The sequence below is a fragment of the Trachurus trachurus genome, assembly GCF_905171665.1.
Source record: "Trachurus trachurus genome assembly, chromosome: 14".
NCBI classification, from domain to species: domain Eukaryota; kingdom Metazoa; phylum Chordata; class Actinopteri; order Carangiformes; family Carangidae; genus Trachurus; species Trachurus trachurus.
Window position 1 is genome coordinate 7,481,331 of NC_139903.1, and position 16,231 is coordinate 7,497,561.

The 16,231-nt window shown below is 41.7% G+C and overlaps 1 protein-coding gene across 3 annotated transcripts in view; it reads right to left on the bottom strand.

The window, feature by feature from the left end:
- shroom1 (shroom family member 1) overlaps window positions 1–16,231 on the bottom strand; it is a 41,038-nt gene that overhangs the window by 17,045 nt on the left and 7,762 nt on the right. The window contains exon 1 of one of the 3 annotated variants that reach the window (XM_083986248.1): window positions 12,034–12,564. The exons of the other annotated variants lie outside the window; for them this stretch is intronic. The gene's annotated coding sequence lies outside the window, so the exon portion shown is untranslated. Of the gene's footprint in view, window positions 1–12,033; window positions 12,565–16,231 lie in introns of those variants that run through there. 3 annotated transcript variants of the gene reach the window in all.

The window sequence follows — 16,231 nt, forward strand, 5'->3', positions numbered from 1 at the left end:
AACAGGTGGAAACATTATTGGATTGCATACAATGATGTCCATTAACTTGCATTGTCCCTCCCAAATAAAATACATTGAATTGATGCTGGTACTGTAGACGGCAGAACTGAGGGAAAATCCTTTATAACTCTACTTATTAAAGTTTCAAATGGTTTTTTCATGACTTTTTTCATTTCACTTTCTCAATCACAGACTTTCAAAGATGTTCAAACATTTTACAGTTACAGTTTTTAGTCTGTTTGATGTTGAATAGGATTGAGCAGTATAATCATTTAAAAACACTGAGAATTAAGCGTTTAAAGTCTATTAGCTTCTATCTGGTTTTTCAACTTCAACTTTAACTTCAAAGAACTTTATTTTTCCATTTAGGAACTTCAGTCGTGAAGAGCATCAATGCATATTTAAATAGATAGATAAATACAAATGTTAAGATGAGAAAGACACACACACACACACACACACACACCCTAACTAGCATACACAAGCCAGACAAGATCAGCTGTTCAATAATCTGATCGATGAAGGTTCAAAACTAGTCATGGCTCTCCTGGTTTTAAAAACAAGGGATCTGTATCTCAGACCTGAGGGTAGTGGACTGTAGTAGTCACTGTGCAGTGTGTGAGTGGCGTTTGAAGCTATTTGGAAAACCTTTTTGTTTAGTCCTTCTGTTGTAAACGCTGAGAAGTAGTTCTTGTGCCGGTCCTGATTATTTTACTGCTCATTGTTATGGTTTTGTTTAGTGGGTTTGCGATGGATGTTGGACACCAAACCAGGCTGATATGTTATGTTGAAGGTGACTGATTCAATGAAACATTTGTAAAAAAGCAACTAAAACTGACTGGTGAACCGGGAGTCTGTGAAGTTTCCTGAGAAAAAACAGGCGCTGTTGACACTTGGAAAAGAAGGCTTCACTGTTTGTATGAAAGGTGTGTTATAAAAGCTTTATGTCATTTCTTTTGTGGGCGACACGGTTTACTGTGGCTTGGTTCTTGGGTCTTTTTAGGTCAGTACATTTACTGTAACCACCTGCTGAAGGAGTCTGCAGTCTGCATCAACTCAACGAGGCCTCTAATTAAAGGCCCTGCTGAGGTCGGGGGGGTCGTGCACGTTGCAGCACACTCAGGAAAAAATGTGAGGAATTCCATACGAAGCTGCAGAAATATGGGAAGATTAGTCATGTGACGGACGTATGAGCAGCACCGGGGACTTTCCTCCTGATACAAAGAAGGATTTGCTTCATATTCCTTTTTTAAATACCTGCACGAGCTGAAAATGTGACCACACAACAGTGGATAAAAAGTTTCAGGTCATCTTCAGTCAGTTCAGTCTTTCTTTACTGTGGCCTGTGATGACAGAGCAAACAGACTGACCTAGATGCCTTTTTGTTGACTTTTTGTCATCACATTGAAGTTGCATACCTGTCATTCACACGCAGAAGGTCAAAATTACCAGTGAAACAAAGACAAGTCAACCAGTTCATCAACTCTGACGCTTTAAACAACTATAAAGAAGAGACGCGGCGCTGATGGGAGGTGCAACATACAACAAATGTTTGTGCAAGGTAGGTTTCACCAAACAAAAAACACAACTTTCCCACCAACAGATACAGAAATACCTCCATGGGACGACAGAAAACTTATTTTAAATATTCTCAGAGTTGTGTGGCTGAATCAAAGATGATCCTAGGTGGTCGTTTAGCATAGAGACAAAACCAGCTCCCAGGAGCCTTTCAAACTACAGTATTAAAGGGTTTTTCCGTGTGTTTATGAAGGGGCTTCTGATCTATGGTGTGTCCCTGTGTGTGTCCCTATGTGTGTGTGTGTGTGTGTGTGTGGTATCCAGCCCTCCTCTTCTCTTCCCTTCCCTCTGCGAACACAGAGAGGCTCCCAAACAGGGGGAGCGCTCAAGTGGAAGTGATGGAGGGGACAGGCAGTGACAAAATGTACAGAGAGGGGAGATGGAGGGAGAGAGGGAGGGAGGGAGGGAGGAGGGTGAGGCAGAGGGTGACCGGCCCAGACAAATACCCTCACACGCAAACCACAACAACAAGACACAAGAGAAGTGAACAATGACAACAGCAGCAGCAGCAGGAGGAGGAGGAGGAAGAGGTAGAGGAGGAGGAGGAGAAGCTGGACACTAACACAGTCGGACGAAACTGGATCAACAGTCACAACGAGATGTTGGAAGAAACTTTAACACAAAGATGCGGCAAGAAAACTAAAAACTAAAAAAGAAACTCACCCAAACTTCACTTCACGGCCGAGTCGCTGACTTTCCTAATTTCCATCAGAGTGAAAAAAACAACAAAACAAGTTTCCTAAGGATTCGGTTTAAATCAGAGATGTTTCTCATTCAGAACATCTTTAATCTTTGCTGTCGCTGCTGCAGAGCGAGCAGTCGGCCGCTCGCTCGTTGGACCAGTAACCAGGACAGAGCAGATATTAGACTGAAGACTTCCACTCAGTCTCTTCTCCCCCCACCGACCGAGCCACTGATTGGCCAGCCGGTGACGTCCGGACTCTCCGCTGCTGCACAATGAGCGCAGCGGAGGGAATATTTCACTGCTGCTGCTGCGGCTTCTGCTGCAGATAGAGCTGCTGAACAACAGAGAGAGAGAGAAAGAGAGAGAGAGAGAGAGAGAGAGGGAGAGAGAGAGAAGGGAGGAAGAGAGAGAGAGGAGAAAAAAAGAAAAGAAAGAAAAGAGGCCTCGCATTCCTGGCTGGCTTCAAAGACGGAGCAGAGCCTGGGCGCCATTCATTCCCAAGGCCCTGAGCCCGGCACATGGAGACTGGCCAAGGCAGGAGGGAGGACGGAGGAGGAGGAGGAGGAGGAGGAGGAGGAGGAGGAGGGGGAGGAGGCAGTGGTTGGATGGGTGGGTGACCTCCCAGACTCCCCCCCAACCAACCCACCCACCCTCAAAAAAAAAAGAGCCACAAAGACCAACTATCCCCCGACATCAGCCTCATTCCTCCCCGAGTTGTAACTTTTATCTCTGTGATTCTTTAATGAGCTGAAGTTCAACAGCTCATCATCATCATCACTGAACTGAGCGAAGTCACAAACATCCACACAACAACTTTAAAAACCATCAATGAGTGAATGAAACTCAACAGGCAGGTGAGTTTTACTACGTCATCATGACATGAACACGTTCATCTGTCCAGACCATAAACCTGAGACGCATCCAAACTCACCACTCAACAACAACAATGATGTGTGTGTGTGTGTGTGTGTGTGTTATGTGGGACAGACTGAGTCCTAATGACACCATCAGCTCTCAGTGAGACCCTCCCCTGCCTCCTCTATTGTTTTCTATTGTGTTTGGCTCAGCTATGCATTTTCTAACTGTTAACACAGTGTCACACGGAGAGAGGAGCAAAGAGCTGAAGACTCAGACTGTTACTGACTGGTTCTAACTATTAGAGACTGTTTCAGAGTGTTGAATACTGCTACAGACTGTTACTGACTGTTTCTGAGTATTACAAACTGTTTTTCGACTAGTAAAGACGGTTTCAAACTTTTTCAGACTGTAAGAGACAGTTTCAGACTTTTACTGACCGTTTCTGACTATTAAGAGACTGCTGTTTCAGAGTGTTGAAGACTGTTACAGACTGTTTATGACTATTTGAGACTGTTTTTTGACAGTTTCAAACGTTTTCAGACTGTAAGAGACTATTACAGATGATACAGACTCTTAGAGACTCTTTCAGACTCTCAGAGACTGTTGCAGATTGTTACAGGCTGTTTCAGGTGGTTTCTGGCTATAAGAGACTGTTTGTGACCGTTACAGATTATTAGAGACTGTTGCAGATTGTTGCAGACTGTTTCAGACTTTAACAGACTATTAGAGACTGTTGCTGACTTTTACAGACTGTTTCAAACTCTTTCAGACTATTACAGATGCTACAAACTGTAACAAAAAGATAAAGATGGCTGCAGATTGTTGCAGGCTGTTTCTGACTGTTAGAGGCTCTAACAGACTGTTTCTGACAGTTTCAAACAACTGTTTCCGACCCCTACAGACTGTTTCTGACCGTTTGTACTGTTACAGACTGTTAAACTACTTTTCTGGCTGAACTAGTCTGTAACAGTCTCTCTGGTGTGTTTCCGGTCTGACTGACCCTGCCTGACCCTGATGACAGCGGCTGGACCTCTGGATCGCAGCTTTAAAACCATTTAAACACACATGTGACGCATAGGTCAAACAAACACGTAAACAGGGATCAGCCCCCGTCTGTAAACTGATGTAAAAAAACCCACAGTGGGTCACAGTGTTAGAGGAGAGAGGGGCCGAGCTTTGAGAGGCTGAAGAGTTTAAAGAGCAGATATTTAAAGAATAAAAACACTCAACGACGTGTCAAACCAGGACACGGTGAGTTTATGAAGGAGTGAGTGAGTCTGATGGAGAGAGGGAGGAATGAAGGATGGAGGGGAGGGGGGGTGTTAAATTCTTTCCCCCTCCTTTTTTTTTTTTTTTTTGTCTTTCAATAGTGATTATGTGTTCGCGCATGACCTTCACCATGAAGCCACGAGACCGGACCACCAGGCGTCAGGCCGACAGAGAGAGAGAGATAAACCGAGAGTGACAGAGAGAGGTGACAGAGAGTTTTTCTAATCTACAAGTTTCACTGACTAATCATAAGATAAAACTAAAAGTATGTTGTTTTTGACCAGATCCAAAGACATAAACTTCACAAACGTGATCATCTCCATATAAAGGCACAAATATTGAACAAATATCAGTATTTTGTCTTTTTAATTGATAAAAACTTTGTGTGTTCACCTCTCACTTTTCTTCCTTTTATAGAAATAAACTCTCATCTCCTCTGCACTGTATTAAAACGCTCATTCAGCCAACTTCTTATCAGTTTTTGGGTTATATATTATTGATTATTACTTAATACAATGATGTAATAATGATTGTAACATTTTCCACCTGCTGCCTCAGGTCAAACCCCTGAACTCACTGTATCATCTAAGATTTTATTATCGTACTCATTGACGTCACTGTGCTCTGTGTGTCGGGGTTTTATTCTTTTATGTTGAAGGTGAAGCTCTTATTGATCTTTAACCGCTTCACATCATTTGATTTCTTTCTTTTACTGTAATGCGACTCTCATCACACCCAGACAGCTGATCGGTCAGATGATTTGAGTTTTGGGAAAACCGAAACAGAAGAATCTAAAACTTTCTTCACTTTATGTTCCTGTTTTAGCTGATTTGATCACACTTATTTTAATATTTTAATAATTGTTAAAGTTTTCATTTGTTCTTCTTAATCTTTTTGTGGCTTTTTATTGTCATTTTATTTCTTAGCACTTTTTCTATTTTCTATGTTTCTTTTAAGCTCCATACGGTTGTGTCCTGCACCTTTTAACCTTTAAGTTAAATAAAGATGATGAGGTGAGGAGGGTTCGACTGTGCAGCGACATGAACCGTTTGTGTCTCAGAAATCTGCCGTTAACGGTCGACGCTTTGTCTGATGAGAGAAACGACTTCAGACACGTCCACAGGACAAAAGGCAGGTGTAATTTGAAATAACAAAAGAACGACCTGCTTGTCGCTGCGAGCACAGGGCTGGTTTCACTCAGACGAGCGTTTCAACTCGTCCGTAAAGTCGATCCGGTTCTGAGATTAGTCTCCTAATGTCGGTTCGACAGTTTCACCATAAAAAGAAATAAAAAAGAGTGACTCATGAAGCAATAATTACCGACACCTGAGAAAGGAAAGGAGGCAAAAACATGTGAATGTCGTGTGTCATAACCTGTGGTTTTCTAACAATGTCGTGGAGCCAGAAAAGACAAAGAGACTAAGAGACTTGAGCTGAGATGAGGGTGTATGTGTGTGTGTGTGTGTGTGTGTTTTGACTGAGTCTTTTTACAGGAATTTAAATAGAGCCATCTTTGACCTTATTTACACCTTGAAGAGGAACAATTTCCTTCTTTATCAGATCAAAACTCACTCTCGTTGTACCGGGAAGTATTTTTAACTGCAACACAAAAATGTGCAAATCACAGCAAAGAGACATGATAATGATAAAGAAGTGCAACTGAAGCGAAGTTGTAAATCCATTTACATGAACCATTATACTCTAATCTTTTCTTCTTTTTTTTTTTTTGCACATGTGAATCTTAAAAACAGACGAGGGATCGGCTGCTGTGACTTCACTTCTGTGACTCTGGATTCTCCCACAGGACCTGAAACACATCAGTCCCATTGTCTCTGATCAAACAGTGAAGCAGAGAGGAAGCTGTTTTTGAAAAGGTGGAAGTCGGGGAACTGACGGTGAAAAGCAGCGAGTTGCGGGAAAGGGAACGCCGTGCTGCTGTTGTTATCGTTGTCGTGGTGGTGCAGCGAGATCAGCGACGTCTGCAGAGTTTAACATGTGTTCATGTGTGTGTGTGTGTGTGTGTGTTGCTGGGCAGCGTTCACACCGCGGCCCGAAATCTGTAGCTGTCACGTATAACAAGCTCAGCATTCCTGCACCGATCTGCCCCACATACTTCACTTTTAACATTTAACAATCAAACATCGATGTCGCAGCCAAAAACCTACACATACACACACACACACACACACACACACTGATAACTGACCTGCTATCAGCACATAAAGACACACACACACACCCAGCAACTCTAAATCCAACAAGGTCAATAAGAGCATATTAAACAGTTAAGACATTTTGCATCCTCCTCCTCCTGGTCATTAACCATTAACCAGGAACCAGTGAACCAGGAAACATTGAGCTGCATCATCAGGTTTAAAAATGAACACCGGCCTCTGGGAATGATAAACCTCCCTATGAGTGGCTTCTGAGAAGACAATTACTTTTGTATTAAGGACCCCCCGGGGGGTCGGGGGGCTGCAATATGATCCAGTCATGGTGAGTTTAACCTGGATACTGTAGTAGGAATTTGTCCTCAGTGGAGAAGCACAAGGCTGCAGCAGGATTTTGTCTAGAAAATGAGCTGAAGAAACTCATCGTTACTGCAGGAAGTTGTTCAAAGTCTTTGGTATGCGCATTAAAACCTGAGGACATACCAACCTGGGTCAAAGTCAATGTGAATCACTATATAAAAATGGGTAGTTTAATAACCAGGGAGCAAAGTAAAGGCACTTTCACAACACTTTCCATTGCATTTGTGCAGAAGTCATCATCATCTTTATCATCAGACCAGGAGGAGACGAGAGTGACAGCGTGTGACAGGATCAGACTTCACCTTCATTGTGCGATACCACAAACAACAGGGGAGTCCAGGTGACAAAGAGAGGGACAGAGGGAGGAATGTATGAAAGGAGGGAAACACAGAAAGTGAGAAAGAAGAGACCCGGCCCGACAGGAAGCCGCAGATAAATACCACAGGAAAAAAACACACACACACACAAAAAAAACGACCCACGCACAATAAGAAATGACCCACTTCCTGTTCAAAGGTGGGAAAAGAACGTCTCAGTGACTTCATCATAATGGAAAAATGCTGCGGTAAGAAGAAAAAAAAGAAAACGCATCTATTGTTTTTGTTCCCTAGAGTTTGAACAGACAGTTGGAGGCAACTTCACCTCACATTCAGACGTTCATCCTCTCACTTATTAATCAGAAAGTCTGGTTTGACTTTAAAAATCAACATCATAGTGACGTCTTATTGACATTTAGGGAAGATGTCGTAGCTAGATCACTGTTGAAGCTGGTTATGGCAGAGGAGGAAGAAGAAGAACAAGAAGAGCCATTTTACGTCAGCTTTCGCTTTTCTACGATGCTCATGTTCCTCCGTCTGTGAGACAGTGCTGTAAAAAGAGACTGTAAGAGGCACCAGAGAGCAAAACGCGTCAATATAAGAGTTTAAAGGGATAGCTCAACATTTTGGCAAATTGGCCCATTGCTATAATCCCTATGTATAGATTTAGGAGTAGGTTCGTTACCTTTAATTGTCGGTGCAAGCTATTTTTAGAACGGCGTAGCAGAGCCGCGAGCTGCTCAGAGCTACGCTACGGAGGCTAATGGGATTTCTTGGTTTCCCTCATCAAACTCATCAAATACACAATCCAACAACTCCACAACGCTCTGGTGGACAAGTTGTGACCTGCACATTCACCACGCTACGAGATAATAACATAACGTTACCAGACAGAGTTGTTTTAGAGGGAAATTCATACAAAACCGCTGATGCGCGTTCCCATCAGGGGCAGTTTTTCGGCAAGCAGTCTCTCAATTTGCCTCGAAAACAACTCGCATTGGGGTTCCATACAACCTGTCGGGGTTTATTTCTCCATAACAACCTCCAAACTATACATTATCCCTTACTTATCACTGGCCTACAGCTAAATGTAAAAGGTGGTAGCTAAATGCAGCCATTGAGTAACTGTATGATTAATTCTCAGATTAGTCGATTAATCAGTAATTCAATGATTGATGACTAGACGACTATAAAACAGTCATTAGTTGCAGTCCTTTAAGACTTTGTACCAAGCAGCCTGTTGCTCTATATGCTCCTGTGAAATGTAGACGTCCTGTCTTTCTGTCTCTACTGTTACATAAGGACAGTTGCTTTTACAGTTGCACTATATTGTTCCCGTAACCAGCTCCATCTACGTACAGAGCGAGGGGTCTCTGTGTGTGTGTTTTATTGTTTTATTATCTGAACCAATAAACAGAGTGAAAACAAAAGCTGCAGATGATCAAATCAGATAAAACACTAGTTATAGAATAAAACCACAAAAGGATGATGAATTAAAACAACAAACAATGTGCAGCAGAAATGAGAACACGACATAACGAGCATCAAGAAATAAAAACTATGCACACAGAGACACCAGAGAACAATGAGCTCTTTGTCTTGAGCCTCCGCACTTTTGTCCTTTCCAAGTATTTATTGCGCTGCTCATGGAATGTATTAATGCCGCAAAAGCTGTTAATGGACTTATCACACCTTATACGGCCTGGTGTGGCGTAAAGACCATATGATATGACCTGATTCTTTGGATTTCACACCGTCGGCATAAAAGTGGCCGCTGTTCTCCTGCTCTCCAAGTTTTAATCAATTATGATGAAAGGAAGTTAATTAGCAATAATGTTTTTAACGCTGCTTTCTTTGTGAGGAGAGGTGTAAACAAAGTGTGCACCTCACACCTGTACTGCTACACTGATACTGAGATAACGCAGTGACAGTAAACGCAACATGACTTTTTTTTTTTTTTTTTTTTTACTGTAAACACCACAACACGGGAAAATGTTAAATGTTTATCCTCCACTTGAATTAGGTCACAATTTTCAGTAATTCACGACAGACAGTACTATTGTGTCGCTAATATCACAAGCACGAATCTATGATATTTAGTACACAACAGGAAACATCTACATTACACCATCATGCCACAAATATATTCACAACTATTTGTTAATGCTATTTTTTTTTGTCTTTATCCCCATTTTTCTCCTTTTTTAATTGTGTTTTTTGTTTTGTTGTCCTGTTTAATTTTTGTTAGGATGTTTCTTCTGCTTGCTGGAGTGCAAACACTTTACAATATCGATATCCGTTCGCTTTCTGTGTACAAGTCTCAACAGTAATTGTTACATAACCAACATTTGCCACATGTATACGTGTCATGTGTGATTCAAAATAAAGTATTGACCTTAAAGAAAGAAATGACACCTTGTAAACATTGGTATGTTAATGAGCATTGTCTCTGTAATACTGACGTTGGCATTTAGCTCAAACAGCACGCGAGTAGCTACAGAGCAGACTGTGGTAGTTGCTATATAGAGTCCAAAGAGCGTGATGTAAAGAAGTTCATACCACAAATACATTCAGGGTGTCACCGTCATCATGTCATGTCACGCTTCGTTTCTTCTGTGTGTCAATTAAATATGGTTGTAAAATGGTTTAGTGTCTTAATTAAAAGGGACGGGCCCGTACAGTATGTTTAAATCTCACTGGAATGAAAGTCACACGTGTAGAGACTATAAATCAAACGTCTGTCTCCACATGATGACATGTTCAAGCACCGAACAGAGAGCTAAATATTCAGCCTATAGGAGACACAAATATTTAACAAGAGATTTAAGAGAGGAGGGAGCGACCAGATGATGCAACTTAAGACGATAGGTAAAAAGAATAATAATTTATTTTTACGAATTTATTTATCATGGAGAGACGAACATTTTCTATATAAACACGATCAGAAATAATTTAAAGCAGGAATTGAAATGGTAATGGTGACACTATGTTGTTATATTTTACTAATAAATAAATAACTTTTTATTATTTCAAATGGGGTTTTCACAGCGTTGTTTGTAAAACTCAAGAACATTATTTGTAAACCGTTTTTAAAAGTAGAACCATTTGATAAAGACGATGCCTTTTTTTTATGTGTTGGGCATTGGGGTGCGTCAGCTAAATTGGAAAGTAGAAGGGTGTGCATGGCCTAAAGAGTTTGGGAACCGCTGATTTATGGTATTTTAGAGTCGCTTTAATTTCCTGTTAAACCTGACGTCTCTACTGGATGATTAAGGACACTGTCGTGTGTTGTAAGTGGATCTTTATGGATCAGAAGTTTATGAATATTTAAAGTAAAATGAAGGTGAGAGAGTAGAGTAACCAATGGGAGAAAATCTTTGTTGAGCTTCTTGAAAAATAACTAAACAAGATACATAAAGTCAATCGTGCACTTGATTTTCAACTGTCACCGTCTCTCTACAAATATAAAACCTACATACATACAGTACAGTACAGTACAGTACAGATGTCCTATCAGTGCTGGACAATAATTAGCCGCAGGCCGAGCAGCTGACTCTTTATGACCCCCTACACTGTGTCTGGTTCTGGATGTTGGCCGCGGCCCATGTGGACAGGAATGTGTTTGATAAGCAGCAGCTGGAGCAGGAACAAGCAGGTAAAAGCAAACAGGTTTCTATTCTCAGCAGCAGCAGCAGCAGCAGCAGCAGCGAGCGACACAGACTCCGATCTAAATATGCAAAACGTATTTAAAATATTCAGCTGCTTGTTTAATCCTGTGTTTAGCTGTTAACACATCCACACCTCAGGGACACACAGAGAGTATATACTGTATTATTATCAGTAGTTGTGTTACTGTTACGCAACAGCATCATTAGCTCTTTGGCTCTTTCTCTCTCTCCGGCTGAACCAGAACCAGCTCTTGTTCACACACACTTGGCCCGTCTGCTCTCACTACAGTACGTCTACTAAATTGTTGTTATTTGTGCTCAACACGACTCTTTGCTCTGCTCCGACGTCTCTTATGTAACTTACAGTCACATCTGTGCAGTGAGCTCATAAAAAACGTCAAGTCATCTGTTACCTGTGCAGACGGCAGGTGAGAGCGCCTGATAAGAAGAGAAAAAGTCTGCAGGACGTTTCCTGGTAGAACGGAACAATCAGACGGACTGAACATCACAGAGAAATACGACCGGGGCCATAAAGCAACAAAGACGCTTAGTAGCCACGTTTACACTCTGATTATAATCATTCTGATTGGAAAACCCAACTTCACTGTTAACATGGACGGAAAATAAAGTGATCCGATTAATGATCAAAATGGATCTACAGTTTATCGTGTGCTGCAAATGTTACTTTTGTTTCTGGTTTTCTCTTCAATTAAGCTGCAGCCACAGCAGTTTATACTTTACTACTTTCAGTTCATTTTGTGCCCCTTCGCACCACCAAAAACCAGGAGTCAGTGCACGAAGGTCAGAAGCAGAGACTCCCTTGATCAGATTTATTGATTACATGGATGAAAATCAACCGGCATAAACCACCCATCTTGATCAGAAATACATTTCTTGTCCGATTGAGCCTGTTCGGATTAAAAATTTCCAATCGACTTGTTTACATGACGCAGTTTTGTCGGCATTAATTCCTACTTTATTCCGATTATTTGTGTCCATGTAAACACGGCTAGTTAGGCTGTTACTTTAAAGGGGAAGGTTTTCTATGCAACCAATAGATCATTTGGTGGAAAAATAGTCCAAAAACAAAAATAGATATCCTGATATCCAATAAAACAACCAAATACCTGAGGCCTAAGCTCCAATAATCATCACGATCCAGTGAGTTTTTAGGTTCCTCTGCTGTGGGATGGATGAACAGATTTCAGCTGCAGCCTCAGGTTATTCACATATTACACTCCAGCCTCTTCCATGGGAAAACACACACACACACAGAGCTCCATCCATCCCCCGTCCGTCCTTCTCCAAAAAAACCTCCACATCAATCCATCAGCAACACTGGATCCTTTTCACCTCAGGACGACACAGACCGCATAGAGAGACCTGGGTGTTTTCCACCTACTCTAATCGTTGGGACCTCCTGCAGTCAGGATAAAAGTCAGGTTACAGCACTAAAGAAAACAAAGCAACGACGACCTGTGGAGGCTCCGAGACGACAACGCTCGCATTCCTCGTCTTGTCTTTGCTGCTCCGTCTAATACGACACGACTGCAGCCAGCGAATGGACGGTTATAATACAGTAGAGCACGTCGGAGTGCGATCCAAAGTAAACACCGGTGTTGGAGCAATAAAAGCATGAACAGTAGAGGACGGCTGTGTGTCCGCAAGAAGCTGGTGATAAGAAATATTAAAGTACTGTAGCTACTTTTTAGGTTTTTCTCCAAGAGTCCGGATCAGATAAACATTAAGACAGTCGCTGCAACATTATTGATTAAATATCAACACACAGCTGCTTGAAAGAATCAATACTGTATCACACCTCTGATATATCTTAAAATTAATGTGCGGTGATATTTTCCTACACCATTGCAGTAGATACACTCACCTACTGCAAGAAAACACTGCACACTAATACGATCCAGACACAGGTGAAGTCAGGTGACCACACACACACACACACACACTCAGTCAGTGATTAAAGGTGAGTAACCTGACACACCAGATGGTTTGTGACACTGAACCATCTGGGATGTGTTCTTGGTTTGGACACAGTTTGGACAAAAGGGGCGGGGCAGGTGCTTTAAAAAAAAAAAAAAGAAAGCAGAAGAAATGCTTGGCAGTGATTGGACGAACCATCTGTCTCTCACTTGTCTATCACGTTCTAACTCGGGCCAATCGGACGCTGACGGATCCTTTATTTACCGACGGAGCAGAGCTGCTGCTGCTGCTGCCATCGGGGAAATCAATCAAACTCCTGGGAAAGTGTCAAGAGAAGAGTCAACACAAGTTTTCCATTGAGAAAAGACTCTGGTTTCTTTTCAATGAAGAAGCAGAAACTCTCTAGTTTTCATTGATTCAGTTGAACGTCTGCAACAAACAGGCACTGGGCACTTTTATGTGTTGTTGTGTTAATCTCTAATTGTTTTTAGGATGTTTTTTTCTTTTCCAAAACAAGAATCAAGCTTTATGTTTTATCCTTTGTTTTTTTACTGACTGTGTCTTTCTCTTTGGTACAATAAAGTTTACTCTACTCTGCTCTAACTGTTGCTACAGCTGCTAATCCAGCTGTTTCCCTCTGCTGCTGTGTACTGTATGTTGAGCCAGAGACACATCAGGCTCATGATGCTTCACGCCGGAGTTCATCCACAATGAAGGGACAGAAAATACAGCGTCGTCCTCAAATTTTCAAACTATGCACCATGCAGTTTGAAGAGGAACGTAAAACATTAGAGAAATTGATTTTTAATTGGTTGCTAAATTAGGACGAGTGCAGGATGAGTCATCAAACGTATGAACTAGTTTTACAAGAAGAGAAAATACATCAATTTTAATGTAAAAAATAATCCTCAATGCTAAAAAAATAAAATTTTTATGTAATATTGTTGAGTAAAAACCAGTGAAAGCCCTTTTCCAGCTCCGCAGGTGAAGTCTCACTCTGTCTGACAACAACTTTTATCGCTCCAACTGGTTTCACCTTGTGCAACTCCACCTGAGCCTGAGCCGCGCTCTAATTAACCAGACTCACGACTGACAGCACCTGTGAAGGGCCATTAAATTAAAAATATGACGAGCGGGCGAGTGAGCACACACTCCAGGCCGGTTTTAATAGCCAGACATTAAGTTTAATAGTGTGTGTACTGTAGAGTGAATGTGAATGTCAGTCATGCGTGAGTCCTTGCGTTCACGTCGCTGCTGAACGACCGGTAGAATAACAACGCCTCATGCTTGACCTAATTTTAATGAATGCCTCTCCACAGGGTGCAGCACACACACTCACACACCATCACACTAACCATACCTGGTGGAGGAGAAGGAGGAGGCACTGACATCATGTCTGAAGTGTAAAGAGGCAGAAACAGCAGAAAACAAAGAGAAATCTGAGGATGAAAAGGGGAAAAAGGTGACAGAGGATCTGGGTCAGTCAGTCTCTCCACTATCTACTGTAATGCAGCGTGAGCAGGTTGAACAGACACGGCGCTAATCTCTTCTTTTATACCTGCCAGGACGCTTTAAGAAGCATGAAGAGGCCGGTGCAGATACACGACACGCTGCCCTGCAGAGCAGCAGCTGGACAACGAGAGGGAGGAGGAAACATTTGCTCAGAGATCTGAATTGCAAACTAACCCCGAGGCAACGGAGACGCTCATTTGACCTCGACATGGCTGCAACAGACTGAGCCTGACTTCTACAGGAGGAAAAGAAGGAGGAGAAGGAGGAAAAGGAGGAGGAGGAAGAGGAGGGTGGTGCTGGTGGTGGTGGTGCTCTGGTCCGGTACGACCGGCAGGGTCAGTTTAACAAAAAAAACTTCAAAATGTCAGGTGACGTTAAGCAAATTACACTGATGGACATTCCCCACATTTTTGTCTCTGCACGATCACCCTGAGCAGATTAACTCAAGTGGTGGCGACGGTCCAGAGTTAATCAGACGGAGACAAGAACGTGTTGTGAGTCACATTGGTCCAACAGGTATTATTATTATTATATTATATCAAATATAAGAGATTATATATAATATTTCTTTCTCTTCTTATACTGCTCCTTCAAATCCAGTCATTTTTTGGATTTGGTGCACTCACTGATGTTGTTATGGGTCTTTTCGGGGTCCACTTCCAGCATGAATTAATAAAGTTGTGATAGATTCAGATCTAAAGGACGCAGTAAACTTTTCAAATATCATCATCATCCCCCAGTAAAAACTGCAGGACGTTCTCAGTTTTACTCTCAGTCCTGAAGAAATTATGAAAATATGTTTCCTGTTGCTGCAGCTGAGTTCCCAATGTTAAAGATATTTATCTTTTATCTAACTGGAACAACTACTGTACACAGACACAGACAGCTAATTGTTTCCAAAGTTATATATATTTAATGGGTAATTGTCACAAATAATCTCAACATTGATCAATATAATGATTCTTGCCATAAATTATCAGATTATGAGACCGACTCGACTCAACCTGTGCAACAAACCAACGTCACTGCAGCTCATGATAAGACTCTCAGCTCTTCAACAGAGGAACCTGAGTTCACTTCACTTTTCCAACTGGACGTTTGAATGAAGAAATATTTACTTTGCATTTGTTGACCCAGTTTAGTTTCTTGTGAAATTTCACAGCAGAACTCGTCCAAATCACTGCGTTTTCACTGTGTCACGGTCGGAAGTCAGAGGTCACTGTAGGTCACAGACTTTTTCAGAAATTTCGCATAAGTTTATAAATTGATCAAACTGGCGCAGAGATAAGATTTTCTTCTTTCTGCGTGAGGTTAAATTCAGAAAAAGTGATTAGAAAGGCCAAAGCTGCTAGCTGTTAGCATCTGCCCTGACCTGAACCGTTTAATTTATTGCTTGAATGTGGTTCCACGCTTCAGGCGGACTTGGCTCGTGGATATTGGACAGTTTTATTGATCAGAAAACACATTGTCGCTGACAGACGTGAATTACAAAACAGTCTTTATTACGTAACCCATCATAATTTATGAAACGTTTTAATCTGGGCTCCATAAAAAAATAAAGGGGACAGTTTGATAAGTGCCAAACATCTGGCAAATTATTAATTCTGTGCGCTCAGTTTCCACAGTCACATAAACTGTAATAAATCTGATTAAAGGTGAAGTTCAGCGCTAGAAACTCAAGACTTCTCATAGTTTAAAGTGTAAAGGTCTCAGCTTTCAACATGTTCCTCCTATGACTTCTCCACGTCCAGCACAGATACATCTCTGACCTTTCTGATGTCAATGCACCAACAACAACAGCCCCGTCTGACAGTTCATTAATAATCTGTTCCAGGTGGACACCGAGTTAGCATTTAACACTAGAACCGCCGAGAG